Source organism: Aquarana catesbeiana, linkage group LG11 (assembly GCF_042186555.1).
Source record: "Aquarana catesbeiana isolate 2022-GZ linkage group LG11, ASM4218655v1, whole genome shotgun sequence".
Classification (NCBI taxonomy): Eukaryota; Metazoa; Chordata; class Amphibia; order Anura; family Ranidae; genus Aquarana; species Aquarana catesbeiana.
The window spans coordinates 276,710,738-276,730,008 of NC_133334.1; the positions used below are offsets into that span (position 1 = coordinate 276,710,738).

At 45.0% G+C, this 19,271-nt stretch overlaps 1 long non-coding RNA gene across 1 annotated transcript; it reads left to right on the top strand.

The window, feature by feature from the left end:
* The first annotated feature begins 12,459 nt into the window (after positions 1-12,459).
* On the top strand, positions 12,460-15,589 carry LOC141112807 (uncharacterized). The gene is made up of 3 exons (XR_012236647.1): positions 12,460-12,783; positions 15,078-15,296; positions 15,389-15,589. It is a non-coding gene; the product is annotated as an uncharacterized lncRNA (long non-coding RNA).
* Positions 15,590-19,271: the final 3,682 nt, after the last annotated feature.

Sequence of the window (19,271 nt, forward strand, 5' to 3'; positions counted from 1 at the left end):
TTTTGTATCTACCTGTGTCCCCCTTTCTTCTGGCCCCTGTCTCTGGGAGGGAAAGCAGTCCGTCTAATTAATGAACAGTTCCTAAAATGAAAATGTACCATTGCAATAATTTCTTTCAATTTCAAAATGTCATTTGCAAGCCCGACTGTTCCAATCTGATCTTCTTCTGCTAGCATTATATCTCTTTGAGGCTGTACAGCTTGTGGTTTGTTGCTAGTCACTTTCTGACCACTGGGGGTCAGCCAAGACTCACACTGCAAATTACTGCTGACTGTATACAACATGTGGCCATGTGACACCCAACCATCACACACACCTATGTCAGCTGGCTGCATGTCCCATTCCAAACCCATTGACATTAATATGGAGTTGCACCCACCCCTTTGAAGCTATAGCACCCTCCACTCTGTAGTGTGTCTGGCAATGTGTGTCCAGAGATGCTGATATTGGACAAGGCGGGCCGGATCATGATGATGTTCTAATTCATTCCAAAGGTGTTCAGTAGGGTTGAGGTCAGATCCTTCAACAGGCAGGTCAGTGACTCATTAACCACTTTAGCCACGGGAAAGATTTACCCCCCCCTCTAATGACCAGGCCATTTTTTGCGATACAGCACAGCGTTGTTTTAACTGATAATTGTGTTGTCCTGCGACGTTGTACCCAAAACAAAATTGATCTCCTTTTTTTCCCACAAATAGAGCTTTCTTTTGGTGGTATTTGATCACCGACAATTTAGGGAAAATTTTTTTTTATATTTTGTACTTTCTTACTTTCTGCAATAAAACATATCCAATACAAAAATGTAAAAAATTGAATTTCTTTATCAATTTAGGCCAATATGTATTCTTCTACATTCTTCTACGTGTTTTTGGTAATAAAAAAATCCGAATAAGTGTATATTGATTGGTTTGCGCAAAAGTTATCGTGTCTATATATTTATTTATTTTTTACTAGTAATGGCGGCGATCAGCGATTTTTAGCAGGACTGCGACATTGTGGTGGACAAATTGGACACTTAGACCCCTTTTAACTTCAGACCACCCGAACTCACTCATCTATGTCTTTATGGACCTTGTTTCGTACTTGTTCATATCATTTGGTGGAGGGGGGATTATGGTGTGGGGTTGTTTTTCAGGGGTTGGCCCCTTAGTTCCAGTGAAGGGAACTCTTGAGGCGTCAGCATACCAAGACATTTTGGACAATTTCATGCTCCCAACTTTGTGGGAACAGTTTGGGGATGGCCCCTTCCTGTTCCCACATGACTGCCCACCAGTGCACAAACCAAGGTCCATAAAGACATGGATGAGCCAGTTTGGGGTGGAGAAACTTGACTGACCTGCACAGAGTCCTGACCTCAACCCAATAGAATACCTTTGGGATAAATTAGAGCAGGGACTGTGAGCCAGGCCTTCTCATCCAACATCAATGCCTGACCTGACAAATGCGCTTCTGGAAGAATGGTCAAACATTCTCATAGACACCCTCCTAAACCTTGTGGACAGCCTTCCCAGAAGAGTTGAAGCTGTTATAGGCGGGCCAACTCAATATTGAACCGTACGGACTAAGACTGGGATGCCATTAAAGTTCATGTGTGTGTAAAGGCAGGCGTCCCAATACTTTTGGTAATATAGTGTATAATTGTATGATGATTCAAAGTGAAGTCATTTATTTTAAATGTAAAAATAACAAACATGTTATACTTACCTGCTCTGTGCAGTAGTTTTGCACAGAGCAGCCTGGATCCTCCTCTTCTTGGGTCCCTCGGCGGTGCTCCTGACCCCTCCCTTCTGCCGAGTGCCCCCCACAGCAAGAAGCTTCCTATGGGGTCACCTGAGCCGCTGCCCTGTGTGTACATTCAGACACGGAGCCGCGGTTCGGCCCCGCCCCCTCTCCCTCCTCATTGGGTCACTGACTTTGACAGCAGCGGGAGCCAATAGCGCCACACTGCTGTCTCAGACAATGAGGAAGGAGAGTCCCGGATGGCCGAGACTCTCCTGCAACATCGCTGGATCCAGATAGGGCTCAGGTAAGTATTAGGGAGGGCTGAGGGAGGCTACTGCACACAGAAGGTTTTTCATCTTAATGCATAGAAAGCATTAAGATAAAAAAACCTTCTGACTTTACATCCTTTAAAACAATTTATTGATATTATTTTTTTTTCTTTACTCTTTTTCCCAAAGGTTATTTTTTTATTTTATTTAGAACATGTGACCAGCAACAAAGTACTAGAAGCTCCTGCTTCTTTTGTTTCCCTGCAGACAGGCTGGGAGAGAGCTGGGTCATGTGACAGCTGGATATCGATAATAAGGTACTTTTTTTTTTTCATTAACCACTTCAGCCCCGGAAGATTTTACCACCTTCCTGACCAGAGCACTTTTTGCGATTCGGCACTGCGTCGCTTTAACTAACAATTGCGCAGTCGTGTGACGTTGTACCCAAACAAAATTGACGTACTTTTTTTCCCACAAATAGAGCTTTCTTTTGGTGGTATTTGATCACCTCTGCGGTTTTTATTATTTGCGCTATAAAAAAAAAAGAGCGACAATTTTGCAAAAAAAAGCAATATTTTTTACTTTTTGCTATAATAAATATCCCCCCAAAATACATAAAATAACACATTTTTTCCTCAGTTTAGGCCAATATGTATTCTTCTACATATTTTTGGTAAAAAAAAATCGCAATAAGCGTATATTGATTGGCTTGCGCAAAAGTTATCGTGTCTACAAAATAGGGGATAGTCTTATGGCATTTTTATTATTAATTTTTTTGTATTAGTAATGGCGGCGATCTGCGATTTTTATCGTCACTGCGACATTATAGCGGACACATCGGACACTTTTGACACTATTTTGGGACCATTGTCATTCATACAGCGGTCAGTGCTATAAAAATGAACTGATTACTGTTTAAATGACACTGGCAGGGAAGGGGTTAAACACTAGGGGGCGATGAAGGGGTTAAGTGTGTCCTAACTGTGGGGGGAGGGGCTACAACTCACATGACAGCGATCACTGCTCCCGATGACAGGGAGCAGTAGATCTCTGTCATGTCACTAGGCAGAACAGGGGAAATGCCTTGTTTACACGTGACACGATCGCCGGGACACCGGTGGACACTGAGTCCGCGGGTCCCGCGGGCACAGCCACGCCATACGATGCGGGCACGCGTGCACGCGCCAGCCCTGCCAATTAAAAGGGGGACGTACAGGTATGCCCTTTTGCCCACCGCTGCCACTGTGCCGACGTATTTCGTGGTTAAAATAATCATCATCCACATACAGAAATAGAAGGGAGAATGTAAATGACACAGTGTGTGTTTAGTATCACTTTAAGTCCAGCACTGTAGACCAGTAGTTCTGTATTATTGGGACGGTCCACCAGAGATGGCCAAAATGACCACATGACCCATAACCCCTCCAGCAATCCACAGAGATCAATGGGTTGTTTGTATGGATACTTGGGGATTGGGGGGGGGGGGGGATATGATACCATCAGGCTATAAAGAATATATTTTTTATGTGTCGAGGTGCATTGATAACCCGTTCCAAATAAATGGGCTCTTCAACATCTACCGGCATGATTTCAGTGATCTCACGATGCACCGAGCACATCTTTTTTTGGCTGATATTTATAACTAGATTTGTTCTTTCTACAAATATGTGGCTACTTTGTATTAATTTGTTCCCCATACACTCAGAGATCATTATAGGGAACACCAGTCCTACAGAAGATTTCTTCTGTCTCACATCATTTCCTCTCTAATAGGCCCTCGATTAGGGAAACTTGCTCATCCAGTTTTCACAACCTAGGCATCGGAAACATCGATCGCTGTGCCAGCAGACATGTAACTGCTTTCGTGGGCACCGGAATAATCCGTGTGTCACCTCGAGCTGCTAAAAATAGATCATGAAATCTTCCAGTGTTTTTGTTCGGCTGTTCTCATCTATGGTTGGTCCCGGCAATGAGGCCACTCTACAAAAAAAAAAAAGGACAGAAAAAAAAAAGAAGTGTCTGTGTTGTGGGTGAAAACCTAATAATTCCTTAAAGTAGGCTCTTCAGCTCCCCACTGTCACTTGTAAACATAGAAGCTTTGCTCTCAGCTTCTCCCGGATCTAACAGATCCCTACATGCACTCACGACGGGAACAGATCTCCAGAGAGAGAGAATGATCTCCCTGCAAGGTGAGGCACAGCCGTCTACATAGGAGGTACTAGGGCCATGTAAGAGAGAGTAAAGATGCAAGGAAACTTTGGGGGCATTGGAGTTGGGTTTGCACACTGTGCATTATGCATATCGCACCCCTAAACCCTGCACTCTGTACGTAGCGCACATCAGAACCTTGCACTCTGTGCATAGCATGCCCCTGAACTCTGCACTCTGTACACAGCACACCCCTGAACTCTGCACTCTGTACATAGTGTACTCCTGAGCTCTGCACTCTGTAGATACTGTACTCCTGAACTCTGCACTCTGTACATAGTGTATTCTTGAGCTCTGCACATAGTGTACTCCTGAACTCTGCTTAATTCTGCACTCTGTACACAACATACTCCTGAACTCTGCACTCTGTACATAACGTACTTCTGAACTCTGCACTCTGTACATAGCATAATCCTGAACTCTGCATGCTGTAGATACTGTACTCCTGAACTCTGCACTCTGTACATAGCGTACTCCTGAACTCTGCACTCTGTACATAGCGCCCTCCTGTACTCTGCACTCTGTACATAGTGCACTCCTGAACTCTGCACTCTGTACATAATGTACTCCTGAACTCTGCACTCTGTACATAGCGCACTCCTGTACTCTGCACTCTGTACATAGCGCACTCCTGAACTCTGCACTCTGTACATAGCGTACTCCTGAACTCTGCACTCTGTACATAGCGCACTCCTGAACTCTGCACATAGCGTACTCCTGAACTCTGCACTCTGTACATAGCGCACTCCTGAACTCTGTACATAGCACACTCCTGAACTCTGCACTCTGTACATAACTTACTCCTGAACTCTGCACTCTGTACAAAGCCTACTCCTGAGCTCTGCACTCTGTACATAGTGTACTTCTGAACTCTGCACTCTGTACATAGTGTACTCCTGAACTCTGCACTCTGTACATAGTGTACTCCTGAACTCTGCACTCTGTACATAGCGCACTCCTGTACTCTGCACTCTGTACATAGCGCACTCCTGAACTCTGCACTCTGTACATAACGCACTCCTGTACTCTGCACTCTGTACATAGCGCACTCTGGAACTCTGCACTCTGTACATAGCGCACTCCTGAACTCTGCACTCTGTACATAGCGTACTCCTGAACTCTGCACTCTGTACATAGCCTACTCCTGAGCTCTGCACTCTGTACATAGTGTACTCCTGAACTCTGCACTCTGTACATAGAGTACTGCTTAATTCTGCACTCTGTACACAACATACTCCCGAACGCTGCACTCTGTACATAACGTACTTCTGAACTCTGCACTCTGTACATAGCATAATTCTGAATTCTGCACTCTGTAGATACTGTACTCCTGAACTCTGCAGTCTGTACATAGCGCACTCCTGAACTCTGCACTCTGTACATAGGGTACTCCTGAGCTCTGCACTCTGTACATAGTATACTCCTGAACTCTGCACTCTGTACATAGTGACTCCTGAACTCTGCACTTTGTACATAGCGCACTCCTGTACTCTGCACTCTGTACATAGCGTACTCCTGAACTCTGCACTCTATACATAACACCCTGCTGAACTTTGCACTCTATACACGACACACTGCTGAACTCTGCACTCTGTACGTAGTGTAATCCTGAACTCTGGACTCTGTACCCTGCACTCTATATGTAGCACACCCCAGATAGAACTGGCCCATTGAACCATACTGCACATGTGGCCCACAATGAGTTTGACACCCCTGCTCTATAGTGTGTATTTGTCTCAATCCAGAGCACTGTCATTTCTGCCTGCTGCCTCCTTCCTCTGCTATCAGCATGAGTCAGTTCTGACAAGTTTTCTTAACATAAAAAGGTGACGGGGGGCTCCAGCACACACCCTGTGATTGACAACCCCAGCACTGTTTCTGAATGCTGTGTAAAGGGAGGTTCAGAAAAGCTGTACATATCCTGGACTTTGAATGGCTGTAGGGGAGAGCATGCCGCAGATAAACAGGTACAACTTATGTAGGAGGATTTGTTTCATCCCTGTGTATCACCTGAGGTCAGTCACTTCACTGGGTATACAGTGGGTATAGAAAGGAATCACACCCCTTTAAAATGATCACATTTTATTGCTTTGCAACCTGAAATGTAGACAGACAGTTTTTGTTTTATGGATCTTTATTTTACTCAATGAGGCTTATAACATCCAAGTGAAATATATAACACTGTGTCGAAAAAACAAAAACAGATTCAAAAACAGAATAATGTGTTACTGTACACATTATAGCTCTCTCCACGTGTCTGCAGTGACACCTATGCCGAGATCACAAGATGGGGTTTCCTCACACAGCGGAGACCTCCTCCAGCTCCTCCCCCTTCATGGGTCAGCTGACCTCTAGTTTCCACCCCCCAACGGCCATGCCCAATCTGCCCGCAGCTATGAACTTAATGGGCGGACACGGAGAGGCTAGGTGAGTGGCGCTGTGCAGCAGTGACTTGAGAAAACTGTGTTCAGTCAGTGAGCCCCCCCCATAGTGGCGGAACACCAGGACTCAGCTTGTGACCCTGGTTGGGGCACAATGGACAGCTGCAGTGCTGGGACAAGGCTATCTAACGCCCAGGGCAAAGACACCAAACTGTGCCCCCCCCCCCCAAGCTGTATGAGCATCATGTTTCAGCAAAAATCCCCCCCCCCCAAAAAAAATAGAAAATAAAAAAAACTGAGCACTAATCAGCACGCTTAGCCCTAAGCATAAGTTCCCTTGGCAAGCCAAAATTCTCCCCAAACAAAAATTCCCCCTCCTCCCAGTACAAATCTCTCTCTGCTGAAATCCCCCCTCCCACCACAAATCTTCCCCCCTTCATCTTCTCTAAGCTCAAATCCTCTCTCTTGTCAAATGTTCCCTGCTAACACAACTATCCCTCCCCCAAAAAAGCACTGTTAGCACCCCTCAAATTTCCCCTCCAAGCGCAAATCCTCCCTCAAATGTCCCCTCCTAGCACAAATACTCCCCAGTCATCCCTACTAGCATAAATCCTCCCCCCTCTTAGCACAAATACCCATCAATCATATATAAACATGGGGAAGTTTTTGGTGGGATTTTAAGGGTGCCAAGCAGAAAAGTTAATTACAGTACTCCAAAAAAACGTCCCCTTGTTTTTATATACCTTCAGGGATGTTGGTGCCACTTTTCTGACACTGTCGCCTATCCATACCACCATTTCTTACTACCTATCAATCATCCCTACTAGCACAAATCCTCTCACCCAAAAAATGTTTCCCCTTCTTGCACAAATCCGTCCTCCTAGCACACATCCCTTTCCCCCATCCCCCCATCACAAACCCCCCAAATCACCCCTCCTAAACATCCCACCAAATTTACCCTCCTAACACAAATCTTACCCATGTCACCCCCCCCCAATTCCCCCTTCTAGCACAAATCCTCCCCCCAAATTTCTTCCCTAGCACAAATGCCCCCATCATCCCTACAAGCACAATCCCCCTTTCTAATGGCCTCGGGATTTCCCATCCTAGAACTTTCCCCCCAAATCCCCCCCCCTCCTAACACAAATCCTCATCCCCCAGCACAAATCACCTCTCCTAGCACATCCCCCCCTCCAAATACCCCTACTAGAAAAAAATATTATCCTGTAACCCCTCAAATTCCCCATCCCAGCACAACCCCCCGCACCCCAGATTTCCCTTCCTATCACACTAACACAAACACCCCCCACTCCTTCCCCATATCGATCCCTATCCCTTCTAGTACAAATACTCTCATTCCCCGACCCCCCCCCCCCCTTGTGTCCCCAGTGCAGTTCTCCCATCCCTCAGTTTTCCTCAAACACACAGACCTCAGATACAGGGAGGCACATCGCTCTGTGGTGCCCTTTTTCCGAGGCTCCTCCTCATCTTGACCTGTCAGAGTTGAGGAGGAGTCTAAGAGAAGCCAATTTCTAAACCTTTCTACAGACAGCCGGCGGGACTCGGGAGAGATGCCGCTGCTGAAGGGGAAAGGTTCTATACAGTCTTTATTTACAAACTGTAAAGTCCCCATGGAAGATGGCTCCAGTGAGGAGTGTGAAGCTGGAGAGGAGAGGGGGAGCACAGCCCGCTATCTCCTCCTCTCCGTATTTGGCATATATCATACAACACTAGGCTGACTGAAGTAGTGATGCCGCTGTCACTACTCCTGTCAGCTAATAGCCGCAGAAACTCTCCTAGCAGCGCCCCCTCCACCTCCCACGCGACAGACGCCCAGGCCAGCCGCCCCCCCCCCCCCCCCCCCAAGTACGAGCCCTGGGCAGCTGCTTTGGGCTCCACAACAATAAATGGGCCAGGGGCAGCTGTCCCTTCTGCCCCATGTTAAAGGTGTCTCCACTGAAAGATTTCCTGTTTTGATGACAATCCAAAATTTCACTTACGGTGATACCGGTAAACAGGACAAATAGAGAAGGGGAATCTCCTTAATGAGGGGGGGGGGGGGGCACAGACAGCAATAAGAACTTGAAAGTCATTCTAATCCCTCTCCACTCCAGATAAGAGCTGAAGGTCGCGGGAGCCGCACATCAGAACAAGACCCGCTGTGTGTAAAGCAAGTGGCAGTCTCAGCCTGGACCCCGGCCAGGCCACGCCCTCAACGCGTTTCACTCTGCCCACTAGAGCTTACTCATAGGGATGGCATCTGTATTCTATCCAAAACTATAAAATGTTGGCTTTGATTATACTTTATTGTGTATGTATATACTTTTTTTTGTATGTAACCTTGTAATAAATCCGTCTCATTGTTCCTGTCTAGCATTGCCTTGTGACAGATTTAATGAATATCTTGCTGGTGTGTCACTGGCATGCTTATGGGTGAGAAGGCCGGGGCGAGGATGTTCGCACCCAGCCGACGGGCGCTGGAAATAAACTTTCCTTTCCCCTTGTTTTTGTGGTTAGGTGTTTTCCTTGAGTTTCTATATTTAGACATAGTAGGATTTGTTCGATTTCTTTGTGTCACATGTTGGCTGTCTTGTATTTTCTCTTACCGTTCTGCAGCCGTCTCCAGCCCACACCTTCTGGCTGCGGGCCTCCCGGAAATCGAGGCTGCTGAGTATAACTGCTTGTAATGTTTATAGAAAAGAAGTGACTGACCGCATTTTCTTTATAATACGTTTCTGTTAATTACATAAATCCGCAGCGTAATGCAGTGTTACCCCAAATCCAATCCTCAAGAACCACGGGCCGATTAGGATTTCCACTCTTCCTTCTGATGTGTTAGAGGGAAACTCAGGCTTTGCTGAGAATAAAACCTCAAGATCACCAATAGGCAGGTCAAAGATTTTGGTAACCTTATTGAAGATTCTTACTATCTTTTTTTCCTGTAAATCAGCCTTTCACAGCCTCACCGTAGACTAGAGGAAACCCTAAAGTAATACTTAGGCCTCAGGGAACCTCTGATAAAACCAACTGGTGGCCAGTAGGTAACATGTCATTTACACTGGAGGTAAGAAGACTGTCCCTTACATTGGTGATCAGTGGGAAGAATGTCCCTTACATTGGTGATCAGTGAGAAGAATGTTCCTTACATTGGTGATCAGTGGGAAGAATGTTCCTTACATTGGAGGTCAGTGAGAAGAATGTTCCTTACATTGGTGATCAGTGAGAAGAATGTCCCTTACATTGGTGATCAGTGAGAAGAATGTCCCTTACATTGGTGATCAGTGGGAAGAATGTTCCTTACATTGGTGATCAGTGGGAAGAATGTTCCTTACATTGGTGATCAGTGAGAAGAATGTCCCTTACATTGGTGATCAGTGAGAAGAATGTTCCTTACATTGGTGATCAGTGAGAAGAATGTTCCTTACATTGATGATCAGTGAGAAGAATGTTCCTTACATTGGTGATCAGTGAGAAGAATGTTCCTTACATTGGTGATCAGTGGGAAGAATGTTCCTTACATTGGTGATCAGTGGGAAGAATGTTCCTTACATTGGTGATCAGTGAGAAGAATGTTCCTTACATTGGTGATCAGTGAGAAGAATGTTCCTTACATTGGTGATCAGTGGGAAGAATGCCCCTTACATTGGTGGTCAGTGAGAAGAATGTTCCTTACATTGGTGATCAGTGAGAAGAATGTTCCTTACATTGGTGATCAGTGAGAAGAATGTTCCTTACATTGGTGGTCAGTGAGAAGAATGTTCCTTACATTGGTGATCAGTGAGAAGAATGTTCCTTACATTGGTGATCAGTGAGAAGAATGTTCCTTACATTGGTGATCAGTGGGAAGAATGTTCCTTACATTGGAGGTCAGTGAGAAGAATGTTCCTTACATTGGTGATCAGTGAGAAGAATGTTCCTTACATTGGTGATCAGTGAGAAGAATGTTCCTTACATTGGTGATCAGTGAGAAGAATGTTCCTTACATTGGTGATCAATGAGAAGAATGTTCCTTACATTGGTGATCAGTGAGAAGAATGTTCCTTACATTGGTGATCAGTGGGAAGAATGTTCCTTACATTGGTGATCAGTGAGAAGAATGTTCCTTACATTGGTGATCAGTGAGAAGAATGTTCCTTACATTGGTGATCAGTGAGAAGAATGTTCCTTACACTGGAGGTCAATGGGAAGAATGTCCTTTACATTGGTGATCAGTGAGAAGAATGTGGGAAGTAGAGAGAGATCTTCTGTTCCTAGTGATCAGGAACAGTGATCTCTCTCTACTCCCTGTCAGTCCCCTCCCCCACAGTTAGAAACACACCTGGGGAACACATTTAACCCCTTGATCGCCCCCTAGTGTTAACCCCTTCCCTGCCAGTGACATTTATACAGTAATCAGTGGCTATTTTTAGCTCTGATCGCTGTATAAATGTCACTGGTCCCAAAAAAGTGTCAAAAGTGTTCGATCTGTCCGCAATGTCGCAGTCCTGCTAAAAATCACTGCCATTAGTAGTAAAAAAAAAAAATAAAATAAAATCATTATTATAATAAAAATGCCATAAATCTATCCCCCATTTTGTAGATGCTATAACTTTTGCGCAAACCAATCAATTTACGCTTTTTTGCAATTTTTTTTTTTAACCAAAAATATGTAGAAAAATACATATTGGCCTAAATTGATGAAGAAATTTGTTTATTTTTTGGGGAATATTTTTATTATAGCAAAAAGTAAAAAATATTGCTTTTTTTCTTCAAAATTGTTGCTCTTTTTTTGTTTATATTGCAAAAAATTAAAAACGTAGAGGTGATCAAATACCACCAAAAGAAAGCTCTATTTGTGAGAAAAAAAGCACATCAATTTTGTTTGGGTACAGCGTCGCACGACCGCGCAATTGTCAGTTAAAGCGACGCAGTGCCGTATCGCAAAAAATGGCCTGGTCATTAAGGGGGCCAAATCCTTCCGGTCCTTAAGTGGTTAAAGAGAACCTGTCACCAAAAAATTATCACATAGAGGACTTTTTGTCCCCTATGTGATTAAAAAAAAATTTTTTCTTTAATTTTTTACAGTTAAAAAAATGAAAAAAATTAAAATTAAAAAAAGTTACACCCAAACATATACAACCCCTACATATATACGCATGTACAAACGTAAAAAGCACGCGTTGGGGCCACCTACTCATGAAAACATTGATTGCGATACACGTTACATATATCGCTGCACAAAATGACTCCTAACTTTTTTTTTAGCTGACTCCTAGATACAAAGCAAAGCAAGCCCTGGTTTCACCCATCACCCCGACACTTACCTACCCCCATCTGCAGTGGCATCACCACCATATACAGAGGCACGGACTGTGAAAGAGACATCGGCACCGAAATTCCTTGCTATGCCTAGGGTTACCACCTGTCCGGGGATTTGTATCATGTGTCCGGGTTTCAGTCCACCTGAAACCCGGACACATTATTCAGGCAGGAATGTGGCTCGGAACAGGGCATGACAGGAGGGTGAGGGGGCACTATGTGCTCCGCATTACTATTCTCTTTGGAGTGCCCAAAGGTGTCCCAGGTCTGTTACAATCCTATAGTGTGTACTAAAAGAAAAAAAAAAAGTTACCGTGCGCCGCTAAAGTGTTCGGGTTTGGCTTGAAGAAAAAGTGCCAACCCTACGCTATGCCCCATAAACATTCTGCAGTTCGGCTACTATTGGAAATCTGGGGGTCGTTTTATACTTGCCTAAACCACATGAAGTCGCTGGCGCAAGAACACAAGGATCCAAGCGGCGGCCATACTTGCGTCCACGAACAGGACGCACTGTTCAGACCCTTAAGGTCAACATACATTTCCCTGGAACGGTGGAGCGGGGGGTGGGGTGGGGGGGGATAAGTAAGCATAACAAAGAGAGCTTGTGCTCTGGGAGAAGCGCGCTGTGCTGGCGGGGAGAGCGGAGGGGAACTCGCAGTATTTGGCAAGCCGGCCTGAGGTTTGCATTCGATTTCTCAGCTTGACAAATGGTCTGAGGAAGGAGAAAAAAAAAAAAAAAGAACCATTTTCTGCAGAGGCGGCTTAAAGGAAAAAAAAATCCTTCCCAGTCTGAGGTTTGCTATAAGAGGATTTTTGTGTTAGGACACATTTGCAGCGAGATAACTGAAGATACAGTGGACTCTGAAGTAAGAACTGTCTGTATTGCCCAAGCAGCCAATCCACATGTAAGTATCTTTTTTTTTTAAAGTGGGAGTAAACTTCCATGTATGATTTTTTTTTTATAGGCAAACCTATAATACGGCTTACCCTGTTTCCCCGAAAATAAGACCTAGTGTGATTGTCGGTGATGGCTGCAATATAAGCCCAACCCCCCAAATAAGCCCTAGTTAAAGTCCTTGTAGGTCTTATTTTCAAGGTAAGACTTATTTTCGGGGAAACGGGGTAGGGCTTATTTGGGGGGGCGGGGCTTATATTGCAGCCATCACCAACAATCACTCTAGGTCTTATTTTCAGGGAAACAGGGTACCTATCGGTACTGTAAATATCTCCTAAACATGCGCCGTTTAGGAGATATTTACTGTACATGCAGCCGGTGACGTCACCGGCATTCTGAAGGAATGGCCTACCCATGCCGTTCATTCAGAGACATTCCGCAAACAGCGACTCCTGCATGCATCCACAGGAGTGACGTCATCGCGGGCTCAGCCAGTCAGATAGCCGAAGCCTGCGAACCCGGAAGGAAGACCACGTGAAGATGGAAGCGCCTTCAGCGGTGACAGTGTGCCGCTTATAGGGCTTCATTCTAAGGTAAGTATTTCATAGCGTGCTAGTATGCGATTCATACTAGCACATTATGACTTAGGCTGGGTTCACACCATGCGGCTCACAGCAGGGGGCCCGGTGCGCCCTGGCTCACCGTTCCAGGTCCGGTTTCAGACCGAATTCTAGGCTGAATTCGGACCTGAAATGAACCAAAAGACGCACACAGGGCTCCTGTGCAAATTCGGAGCCGCAGCAGAGAGATGTGAACCCGATCCATAGAGAGCCGGTCAAAATCTCCTGCTATTGCGAATTGGATGCGGGGAACCCGGCCTTAAAGCGATAAGTAAACCATGTAAGACAATGGCATAATGTGCTAGTATGCATCGCGTACTTCCACATCAATATGAAACCCATTCCCCGACTGGCCAAAATGTCAGGCGAGATCCTATTGGACGCCTACCCCTGGGAGGAGCAGAGAGGAGACACACTGGAGAGGAGAGGACACCAGAGAAGCTTTCTCCAAGTCCGCCATGCTTAAGGACAGGGCTGGAAGATGGCCGCTGATCTCACCGCCCGCATCCAAGGTAAGGACAGCGGGTGGTGGGGGGGAGTTGCTGGGAGTGTTAGTGCAGTGGTGGTGGGGGGTGTTTGCCACCCCCCCAAAAAAAAACCCCACCAGCCAGCCAAGTCCCCCCCACTGCTTGTAATAGCAATCGAGCGGCTAGTTGGCTACAAGTGAGTGGCTCTAAAAAAACGGTACTGGGATGATGCCTGCAGTCGCATTCTCTGCACCCCGAGCCCACCCTTTTTTTGAAGCTTATTAGAGCCTCTGGCTTAAAAAAAAAACACCCCTGACCACCCCTCCCCCGACACCCCCCACCCCCGCCATAGGAATTCATGTGCCCGGCGTCCTGAAAGGGGCCAGGCACATGGATTGGATAGGGGGGGGGCGCGCGGCGCCCGTGTGCCCTCAATGCGCAGGCCGCCACTGGGTTGCGTATCATCCCGGTATAACCATCGAAAGTCCAGCAACGTAGGGCTAGTTAAGTAGTCAATGGCAGCAGAGAAAAATCAGGTCTCCTGCCCTTTCAGAGAGGTCTGTGCTGTGCGGCAGAGCTGTGCAAATCTCAGGACTGGATGGACAAATACAAAAAAAAAAAAAAAACGGCAAAATAGCTCCCATATAAGTATTATGTATGTGATATTATGGCTATAAATTAACTATTAATGTAATCTTTGTATGTATATGCTTTTTCAGTAGAAGGCTTGTACCTCTAGCTCAGGGATCCTCAAACTACGGCCCTCCAGCTGTTGCGGAACTACACATCCCATGAGGCATTGTAAAACTCTGACATTCACAGACATGACTAGGGCATGATGGGAATTGTAGTTCCTGAACAACTGGAGGGCCGTAGTTTGAAGACCCCTGCTCTAGCTGGACAGCATCCCCTGAAGAAGCCCGATATATGGGTGAAACATGTTGGCAATTCTATCCTTTTATGCTGTATCCACAAAATCTTGTTGATCTGTACTTGGCAATTGTGCTTTTAATAAAAAAAAAAAATTTTATTCTCTAAAATAAAAAACTTTTTTTATATATATAGTTGTTACTATTCTTCAAATTAATTTGCACCCTAAAGATCCAATTTCTTCCTTTTACATACAGCTCCCATATATAAATTACATCCGTGTATTTAACTGATTGCCGCGAGTTCAGCTTTAAATCTGTTTTATACAGGAATGTTTTTTTTTTTAGGCTATTGATCATCTTTTAGAAGATGAATCAGTTATGACTTGGCTCCTTTATACAACCGAAAATAGGTGGAAGCGTCTGCACAACGCGTTTCTGAAATTACATATAAAAATATCCCAGAGGATGTGATGGGGGACTGGCGCAGGCGGGAGGCTCTGAGCTCATTCTTCCAGCCGGGTACACCGCCACGTCTCGCCTTACACAAGGATGCTATTATGGAAGGTGAGGCGGCCCTGTCAATGCCATCCTTGTAAGGTGTCTGGCTGTGTATTTGCTCAGCAACAGCTCACATACTCCACATTTCTGCCTTACAGGAAAGCATTTCCTGCTTCTCCCCAGCTGGCACCAGACACAGCAAACCTCAAGATGAAGCAACAGAGGCCGAGAGACGGAGCAGGAGGGAAGGGATGGACTGGGGAGAAAGGAGCAGGCTGAATGCACTCACTTATATTAAAGTACAAATCACATCCACCTTTATTTAAGGCTGTACAAATATAAAAAAAGACACAAATCAATGCAACTCTTTATTCATTCATACGTCGTCTTTTTTTTTTTTTTTTTTTTTTTAATTGCAAGCACCTGAATTTTCCTACGTATTGGCCTCTTGTAAAACCCTTTACAGCAGAGCTCAGTCTGGGGGGAGGGAGAAGCGGCAGCACAAGAGTCTAATCAGCCAATAGGCAAGAGCAAGAGTGATGCTTATCAGTGTGCTGCTTCTCCTTTCGCTGTCCAGTCGCAGGCTGGGAGAGGAACGGGACCTGCGAAGGTCACGTAGCAGCAGCAGAGAAAACGTTGCCCTGGCCGACGGGGGGCTGTGGTGTGTAGCAGAGCTGTGTGAAAAATGCAGAAACTGGATTGTCAGAAATGCAAAACCTTTGGCAGCCTCCACATATGTTTTTCCCCCGTGTACTTTAGTTGTTCACCTGGAGCTCAGCTTCAAACTGGTTGTAAAGCCCAAAGGTTTTTCACCTTAATGTATTTTATGCATTAAGGTAAAAAAAAAAACCTTCTGTGCTGCAGCTCCACCCACCCCCTGCCCCGCCCCCTTTTTCTTACCTGAGCCCGATCCGACCCAGCAATGTGCACAAGCGCAGCAGCTCCATCCGCTGTCTCCCTCCTCATTGGACAGACTGATAGCAGCGGGAGCCACTGGCTCCCGCTGCTATCAATCAAAAGCTGTGACACGGGAGGGGGGGCAGGGCCGAGTCCCGCTGTCTGTGTCAATGGAAGCATCAGCAGCAGCAGCAGCAGCAGCGGGACTCGGGAGCGCGCACGTACAGGTGTCCCCAGGGAAAGCGGCTGAAGCGCCGGCAGGGGACTCCAGAAGAGGAGGATCAGGGCTGCTCTGTGCAAAACCATTACACAGAATGGGTAAGTATAGGCATGTTTGTTATTTAAAAAAAAAATGTAAAGTTTACAACTACTTTCTGACCACTACAGAGCAAATAAACTGCTACAGAGTATCCGTTCCGTGCAGAATCACATATATCTATATATATGTATATGTGATTCTGCACTTCCGCCTAGGGGGCGCTGGCGGTACGCTTCTGCTCTGATTACTCACCCTGCACAGCTCCGAGTATGTAAACAAGGCAGAGCTCCCTTCTGACGGGGAAAGTGATGGATTTTGTGTCCCTGCAAAGCAGGAAATAAAATCCATCACTTTCCTTAGTAAAAGCAGCACACATAGTACACACAAACACTGGCTAGGCACACATTTAACTCTTTGATCACTCTGGATGTTTAACCCCTTCCCAGCCATTGTCATGAGTACAGGGATATTTTTAGCACCGATCACTGTATTAGTGTCACTGGTTCTCACAAAGTGTCAGTGTCCAATTGTTCGCCGCAATATCACAGTCCTGCTACAAATCGCTGATCGCCGCCATTACTAGTATAAAAATAAAAACAAATTCCAGTATATATATCCCATAGTTTGCAGATGCTATAAATTTTGCACAAACCAATCAATATAGACTTTTTAATTTTTTTTTTTACCAAAAACATGTAGCAGAATACCTATTGGCCTAATTTTAAGAATAAGTTTTATTTTTTTTTTATTGGGTATGTTTTATAGCAGAAAGTAAAAAATATATATATTTTTTTCAAAATTGTCAGGCTTTTTTTGTTTATAGCGCAAAAAATAAAAAACCTCAGATCAAATACCAACAAAAGAAAGCTCTAATTGTGGGGAAAGAAAGGACATCAATTTTATTTGGAAAGAGTGTTGCATGACCGCGCAATTGTGAGTTAAAGTAACACAGTGGCGTAGCGCAAAAAATGGCCTGGTCATGAAGGGGGGGGGGTAAATCCTCCAGAGGTCAAGTGGTTAAGGGAAGTGGAAATCTACAATGGCCTTTCTCAGGTCCATAAAGACATTGATGAGCGGGTTTGGGGTGGAGGAACTTGACTGGCCTGCACAGAGTCCTGACCTCAACCCGATAGAACACCTTTGGGATGAATTAGAGCGGAGACTGTGAGCCAGGCCTTCTCATCCAACATCAGTGCCTGACCTCACAAATGCACTTCTGGAAGAATGGTCAAACATTCCCATAGACACCCTCCTAAACCTTGTGGACGGCCTTCCCAGAAGAGTTGAAGCTGTTATAGCTGCAAAGGGCGGAGCCAACTCAATATTGAACCCTACGGACTAAGACTGGGATGACATTAAAGTTCATGTGCGTGTAAAGGCAGGTGTCCCAATACTTTTGGTAATATAGTGTGTGTTTGTATTTTGGCATTCAGCTCTACTTTGTATGATATCTTAGCGCTGTTTTTGCTCTTAAGACTCCTTTCACACTGAGGCGGTTTTCAGGCATTTTAGCGCTAAAAATAGCGACTGAAAAACGCCTCCCATTAATTTCAGTGTGACTTTTCACACTGGGGGGCGGTGCGCTTGCGGGACGCTAGGAAAAGTCCCGCAAGCAGCATTTTTGGGGCGGTTTGTATTTAGCGCTCCCAAAACACCCTGCCCATTGAAATGAATGGGCAGCGCTTCCAAAGCTCCTGAAAAGCGCTTCCAAAGCACCGCAACGCGGGCGTTTTTCACCCCTTCTTTGGGGTAAAAAGCGCCGTTTAAACAGCGCTAAAATGAGCATCGCTTTAGCGCTGACGCGGCCCCAGTGTGAAAGGCGTTTTATTGTTCTATATCTGTAAGGCAGTATTACTCGAATGGAATACGGTAATGTTACATGCCATTTTCTACACTCCATAAAAATATTGAACAAGAATACAATGATCACTGCTGGCAGCTATACCCACCGGCAGTTATCGGGCAAAAAAAAAAAAAAACAGGACAGGCTGGTTGTACTGCAGTTGATCGATGGATCAACTGCAGTACAACCAGCCCTGCCCATGGATGGATCGAAATTCAGTTAGTTCGCTGCTAAACCCCCAAACATTGATCCGTCTTTAGTACATCACGGACATGTGTTGCGTTGCCCGGAAAGGGTAAGGTGCAGTATGTGATCCACCAAGGTGCATTGGCAGCCTATTCAAAAGGAATGACCTGCCTTAATGTGATGTGCGTTTACATGTGAGCAGTAACAAAGGTATGAAGCTGACCTTCTACTGGGTCTTTTTTTTTTTTTTGCAGGAAAAAAAAAAAAAAAGCCTGAAAGACACAAAAAAAGGTCTGAAAGCCATGAAAAAAGTCTGAAAGCCACGAAAAAAAGTCTGAAAGCCACAAAAAAAAAAAAAAAAAAGCCTGAAAGACACAAAAAAAAGGTCTGAAAGCCATGAAAAAAGTCTGAAAGCCACGAAAAAAAGTCTGAAAGCCACAAAAAAAAAAAAAAAAAGCCTGAAAGACACAAAAAAAAGGTCTGAAAGCCATGAAAAAAGTCTGAAAGCCATGAAAAAAGTCTGAAAGCCATGAAAAAAGTCTGAAAGCCACAAAAAAAAAAAAAAAAAGCCTGAAAGCCAAACAAAAAAGTCTGAAAGCCACAAAAAAAAAAAAAAAAAAAAAAAAAAGCCTGAACGCCACAAAAAAAAAAAAAGCCTGAAAGCCACACACAAAAAAAAAAAAGGCCTGAAAGCCACAAAAAATAAAAATGAAAAAAACCTACACCTTCAGTGGATTTCATGTGCAAATTTTAAATTAGCTTGAATAGCAAATTGGGTGACAATATGGTCGTAAGTAGCAGCAACAAGATGATTGGGATTATAGCGGTGCCCACAATTAGGATACATTTTGTATGA